Source organism: Cavia porcellus, unplaced genomic scaffold (assembly GCF_034190915.1).
Source record: "Cavia porcellus strain 051 isolate PalLab524CR breed Dunkin Hartley unplaced genomic scaffold, mCavPor4.1 scaffold_10, whole genome shotgun sequence".
NCBI classification, from domain to species: domain Eukaryota; kingdom Metazoa; phylum Chordata; class Mammalia; order Rodentia; family Caviidae; genus Cavia; species Cavia porcellus.
In genome coordinates, this window is record NW_026947493.1 from 5,839,608 (window position 1) to 5,846,359 (window position 6,752).

The window sequence follows — 6,752 nt, forward strand, 5'->3', positions numbered from 1 at the left end:
GTGAGGGTGAAGGAAAAGATCAGAGTGCTTAAGAGAAAACTAAAGAATGCCACAGATTACCAATAAGTCATAAGTCATTAGAAGCTGGAGGAGAGAGAGAGTGGAGTCTTCCCAACGGGTCTCACAAGGAACCACGCCTACCGAAGTCTCATCTCAGAGTCTAGCCTCCAGGACTATGAGATATAAATTTCTGTTTTACTGAAATAAAAATGGCTTCAAATGAATGCCTCTGATTGTCCTTTCTGAGGCCTCCCTCCCTACAATCCTTTGCTTTTGCATTAGTAGCAGTAGCAGTTCTAATCCCTGGATATTTGATACTTCATGAGCATGGCTTTCCTTGTTCTATGAGAAATGTCAACATTCAGAGGAAAAGTCAGTGAGAAATTAAAAAGATAATTGTCACAGACTCACTCCTTTGCTCTCTGCGCCTCATCTCTCTGAAGTGTGTGCTATTTTCTTTATTGAACTGGCCCGAGAACTAATCTACCATGAGTTTCAAATCTGCAGATTTCTCAATCCATAGCTACTGTCTTTGTCTTTCTTTTTCACTCATTACTAAATTTTTCCTTTTCAAACCCAGCATTCCTTTTAACCGAATGTGCTGAAATGTAGCATGTATTCATTCCAAGATCACTTCTCCCTCAAGTTGTCTTTGTGTTTTTATTAAGAAAGTTGTCACTCTCCAAATTAGCACTTCAAATCTTAAAAACAAATCATCTGTCTCTAATAATGTTTATTCTCTTGATTTTTTTCAAATACTTTGCATTCTTTCTACCCCAAAGTTGATCATCTGGGAGAAAGTAGTTAAAATATTTGATCTGTGATCCAGTGCGCATTTTTCCAGTGGAAATGTCCCCAGGAGGTGACATAATGAAGGTACATCTCTTTTCCAGTTTCCTTAACTGCTGAACCTCTGGACAAATGCATTGACTAAGGGTTTGCCACAAGAAAAGAGACTCCAATTATCTCTGAAATGTCATTGGCAGGAAGCTCTTGGCAAAGCATTACGGATGATAAATAAAATCCTGCATCTATCAGGTATGGATCCCTATAGAGTGTCAGATGGACTACACCTGAAATGTGAATCATATGTGATCTTCACAAGAAGTCCTCGCCTGTTCTAGAAAAGAGAAAAGGACCTGAAGTGTTGCCCTTGCCACCTCGCACCCTGCACCTCTCTTGTTGATCTGACCCTTGATTGTTCATCTCCTTGCCATTGTTAAATAATGTTGATGCTGAGCAAGAGTGATCATTCATGGGAGTCCAGTTTGATAGTCCCATTACGTATGTTTACTCATCACTGACAATCACCTACAAACCATAAGAGCTTTCTGTAGCATCCAGTCCCCTACAGAAGATCCTCTGAGGTAGAACTGGGACCTGGAACTGAGGCACCCAGAAAAGAACTTGGTGAAGAGGAGAACACAAGGTAGATCTCCAGAAATCAGGAGGGAGCCTACAAGCAAACAGAGAAGGTGGGAAAATGGAGCAAATGCAGAAAAAAGAACAAAGCAGTCAGAAAAGAAACACCAGCTTTCAGGAAGGGGACTTGTCTCTGCTGATGTGAGTAAGCCTAGAGGAGGTCATGGTTCCCAGGCGAAACAGTGGACTTGCCCAGTAGCTCGAGGCCTAAGAAAAGCTCACGGTTTTTGGCAACTAGAAAATGGTGTGATTCACTCATTCCTCAGTGCAGAGTACAGTTGAAGAAGAAATCTAGTGCAGCACCCACCATATTTGAGAGAAAAAGACATTAATTGTTTAACATTGAGCCGTAGACCAACTTTATAACAATTACAACCCAAGGTTTCCAGTTTCAACCTACCACTGGGTCTGGGTGGGAGACAGCCAGGAGAGAAAGGTGGTGAGGGTGCACACTACACACAGCCCCTCTGCGAAATATAAACTCAGACTAGGAGGATCACAGGGGTCCCACCCTCCAAGCTAGACACCAAGCCAGTTATGTGCGGCTCTCGGAGATTTGAAAGTGCTGACATTAAACCCAGCAGACTGCAATGACCCCATGGCCCCGCTGCGTGCATCACACATAGAGCCCAATGGTCTCTTTGGTGTTTCAGTCTATCAATGGAATCAGTGACACAGCTGACTGGGAGGTTGCCACAGCCCATGATATACGGACACAGTGTCCTGTACAATAGTGACGGCAGATCTCACAGCCACAAGTCACAAAGCTAGACAGAGATAGCCATGACATGGGGCACAAGGAGGGACATGAAAACTGGAAGCAAACTGGTTGAATGCAGACCTAGGATGGAAAGCATTAACAGATAAGGCCACAACAAGAAAGGAAGGTGACAATTCAGCATGCACACACAAAAATGTAAGTGTTAAAACAAAATAGGTCTTAGTGATGCTATCCTTCTGCCATATCTGGTGGGTTCCAGGACTGCAGATCCAGAAAAGAAACCACTTATTCAAAAACATGGAGGGACAGTAGCCCTACACTTGCTTCAGTAAACAGGACCACCGGAATAGGTATCACCCCTTGCTCCAGACATGTGGTGCACAACCCCAACAAAAGGGAGAGACCATCTATCAACTCTGAGCTGGCTCTGCGTTTTCCCTCCCATTGGTGTGAGGCAGTAGAGCCAAGAACCAATCAACTGGCTTAATCTTGGACCAGGACAGTGGCTGGGAAGAGAAAAGAGCAATTGGACTCTGTAAATGCTGACATTAGATCCCACCATCTTCTTATCTCCCTCCCCCATGGCCTATGTCAAGCAGAGACCAGAGGGTGGGTGGGGTTACCTACTACTCGTGGGAACAAGGACACATCATGGTCAGACAGCAACCACAGACTGGGGTGAAAGGACAGAGGGGTCCCTGGTGCAGGAAATACACATCAAAAGCACATGCCCTAAAACTAGAGGGCGGAAAGTGTGACCAACTGGATTCTAAGACTGCAGATGTCACAAAGAAATCACTCTTTCAAAAACACAAGATTTTTTTCTTTGACTCAGTACTTTCTATTTTTCTATTATTTTATCTTTCCTTCACTGGATTTTGGGGGTATGGATATTATTCTCTTTTTTGTTTTAACTTTTTTCATTTCATTTTTCTCTTCCCCTTTCCACTTCCTGTTCTATTCCCTATTATCTTTCTTTTATTCTTATGTATTATTTTCTACCTATTTCTATTTTGCACTTCTTATTTTCTATTTATTTCTCTTATTTTGCTCATTGTAAATCATGTTTCTTTTTTACCTTACTTGTTCTTTTCTGAAATTGTTCTCTAACACTAGTAATTTCCTTCTATTCCTCAATAGAACCTATAATCTCACATTTCCCTCCCCCTTCTCATACCCCACTGAGTGTTTTCTTAAAATTCTCTTTTTTCATTCTCTGGTTCCCCATTCCTTCCACTTTTGGTAACTTAACTATTAAGCTTTGTAAACATCTAGATAGCTTGTTAACACTATTACTGTTCAATACTGTTCTATTACTATTAGAGGTAACATTTCATTGAGTAGATACATAATGTAGGTCAGTAGTAGGTCATTAGTTGGTTTGCCTTAGCATAAATACTATAATTATAGATCTCTTTTCTATGGATAAGGGCAGTACATTACTTCTCATTAGGGTTTCTCCATATGCACTTTTTATTTGTTCCTATAATTGATACTGACATTATTAATTTAACAAAGATATCATAGCTGCTCTATTATTGATTTTCTTGAAATGCCAATGTCTGAATTATCTTGGAGTCATTAACAATACTGTGGCCCACTCCTGGGGCTCGACAAAAGCACTGGGAAGATATTATACACCAGACCTTAAACTGAGCCTGAAGGAAACTGTATCCAGAATGTGTCACTGTATGTGATTTCAAAGGGTCTGATGACAGGGAGTGGAGAAAATTGTGTCTGTGGGGCAAGAGTGTAGGTCTGGATGTCGATGGTGCAGACATAAGGAGTTTCTTGAAAACCATAAAGAGGATATGACAATGGAAGAACTTGCTGAGCTCCAGAGTGAATATCAGAAGGCTCTTGGGGGGCATCCACTGAGAAAGAAGACAGGGAGGAGGGGAGCAGTGATGTGATAAAATCCATTGTGGAAAAGTGGAATGGATGTGGGCATTTCTTTGAGAAGCACAATATGAACATAACATTAATGAAGAAAATGTTGAATCTGAAGAACAATAATGTGATCTCTCATTTCAAGAGGGTATTACAGCACAGGGAAAGTGACACTATACAGATTTTCCATCAAACCTGAGCCTGTAGCTAAGAGACAAAGAAGAAAGGGAAAATCTGAAGGAGATCTCGCCAATGTCCTTATGGAAAGGGATCCTCCCTCCAAACAATAACCTCCTCCCTACTCACTTTTCTATCTTCCAGTCCAAAGGTCACCTCAAACAAGATTGGGGAGAGAACTCAATTGGGTTCTCAGTTGAGAATTCAGTTGAGAAGAGAACTCAACTGTTCGTGCTGTGTTTCATATTTTTGTGGTTAAAAAAACTTATAGTTCAGAATGTATTAATCTTACTTACATTGAACCTTATGGAAAAACTTGATTTCAGTTCATGACCAAAATCACTTCTTGACCACATTGAACCTTGTGGGGAAATTTGATTGTGTTTGTGACCAATTTGGTCTGTGAGCAGAATCATGAAACCAATTAAACTCATAAACTGCATTACCACTGTACATATTTGTTAACGGAACAATCCAATGTGAAGATATAACAATTATTAACATATATACACCAAACAATAGCACACCCAAACTGGAAATGTCTGTAATTCCAGCACTCAGGAGGCTGAGACAGGAAGATCACTGCAAGTTCAAGACTAGCCCAAGCTACAAAGTGAGCTCAAGGACAGTCTGAACTGCTTAGTGAGACCTTATCTCAAAAAAGACCAAACAAACAGACCCAGTAGCACACCCAACTTCACAAAACAAGTACTCCAGAATAAACAGATCAACTAAACATATAATCATCAAAGAAATATCACAGTTAAATAAAACCTGCAAACAAACGGACTTAATAGACCTACAGTTTTCAACACAACCACAAAACATACATTCCTCTCAGCATTCTTTTCTTTCTTTCTTTCTTTATTCTTTCTTTCTTTCTTTCTTTCTTTCTTTCTTTCTTTCTTTCTTTCTTTCTTTCTTTCCAGGCAAAGTCTCATTCTGTAGTCCAGGCTATCCTCAAGCTTGTCCATTCTTGACCTTCTGAGTACTGGGATCATAGGTGTGTGCCACCATGCCCAGCAGAACTCCCTGTAAAGTATACCATGTGGTATCCAATAAAGCAAGCTTAAGTGAATTTTTTAAAAATTGAAAATATACCATGCCTATTATCAAATTTGAGCACAAAAAAACTAGAAATCAACAGAAAAGAAAACATGAAAATCACAAAAATGCATGGAAACTAAACAATACACTCAAATAAATAATGAGTTGCAGAAGAAATCAAGGAAGAAATAAGACAGTTTCTAGAACTAAATGATAATGCCAGTACAACATACTGGAACTTATGCGACTCAATGAAGGCGATCCTAATAGGGAAGTTCATAGCTGCGAATGTCCACATCAAAACAACAGAGCAAGCCCATAAATAACCTTAAAATGCACCTCAAGGTCCTAGAAAGACAAAAACACTTGAAATGTACAAGAAAGAACACTCCAAATAGTACAAGGTAGGAAATATATACAACAGAGCAGAAACCAATGAATTCAAGACAAAAAAAATGCAAAGAATCAGTGAATCAAAGAATTGCTCTTTAAAAGAATAAACAAAATAGACAAAGCTTTAGGCAATCTAAGGAAGGAAAAGGAGAAAAAAAGATCCAACTTGATCACAGTTAGAAATGAAAAAGGTGAGGAATTGATGCCATTCGAAGACTGTGGGAGAGTAGAACAAGAAGCCAACAAGAAACCGAGCCTTTTCTGCAAGTCGGCGCCATGCACAGGCTCCTGAGAAGAGAACCAGATTGTGAGTCAGAGCCATTTGTAGACATCAGAGGAGGAGAACAAGAAGCCAAAAAGAAGCCAAGCCCTTCCTGCATGTTGGCGCCATTGGTGGGCCATTGGGAGGAGAAGCAGACACCATTCTCTTCCAGTACATGGCCTGAGAGACAAGAAGAGTCAGCATCCTACCCACCTCCCTGTAAGCGACCAGCTGATCTAGAGAAACACAGACTAAGAGATAGCTGCTGAGGTAAAATGCCACTTAATGCTTGTAGTGTTTAGTGTTTTGCTGACTTTGCAGGCCTAAAGCTGATAGTCTGATCATCTATTTAGAGGACAAAAACACACAGTGCAGCATCTATGTGGGCTCTCCTTCTGAAAGTGGTGGCCATTGTTTATTCTCTATTATCTTGTTTTGAAGTTCTGCATCATTTTCATTGTTTTATTTGGCTGGGTTTTATTTTGTTTTGTCTTGTTTTATTTTATGATACCTGATGGCATTGGCAACTGTTTTGAAGATAACAAGATATATTATGGTAGCATTTTGTTTTGAAGTCCTATATTGAATTCACTGTTTTATTTTTTATTTGTTCTGTTGCTTTCTGTTTTGCTTTATTTTGCCATGTCTGATGATATGGGCAGCTATTTTCAAGACAACAACATGCACTGTGGTAATCATTGTTTATTTCTTACTGTCTTGTTTTGAAATCTTGTGTCACATTGTTCTGTCTTGATTGGCTTTATTCTGCTTTATTTTGCTTGGTTTTATTCTCTTAAAAAATCAGAAAAAAAGAAAAAGGTAAAATCACAATGGACTCCA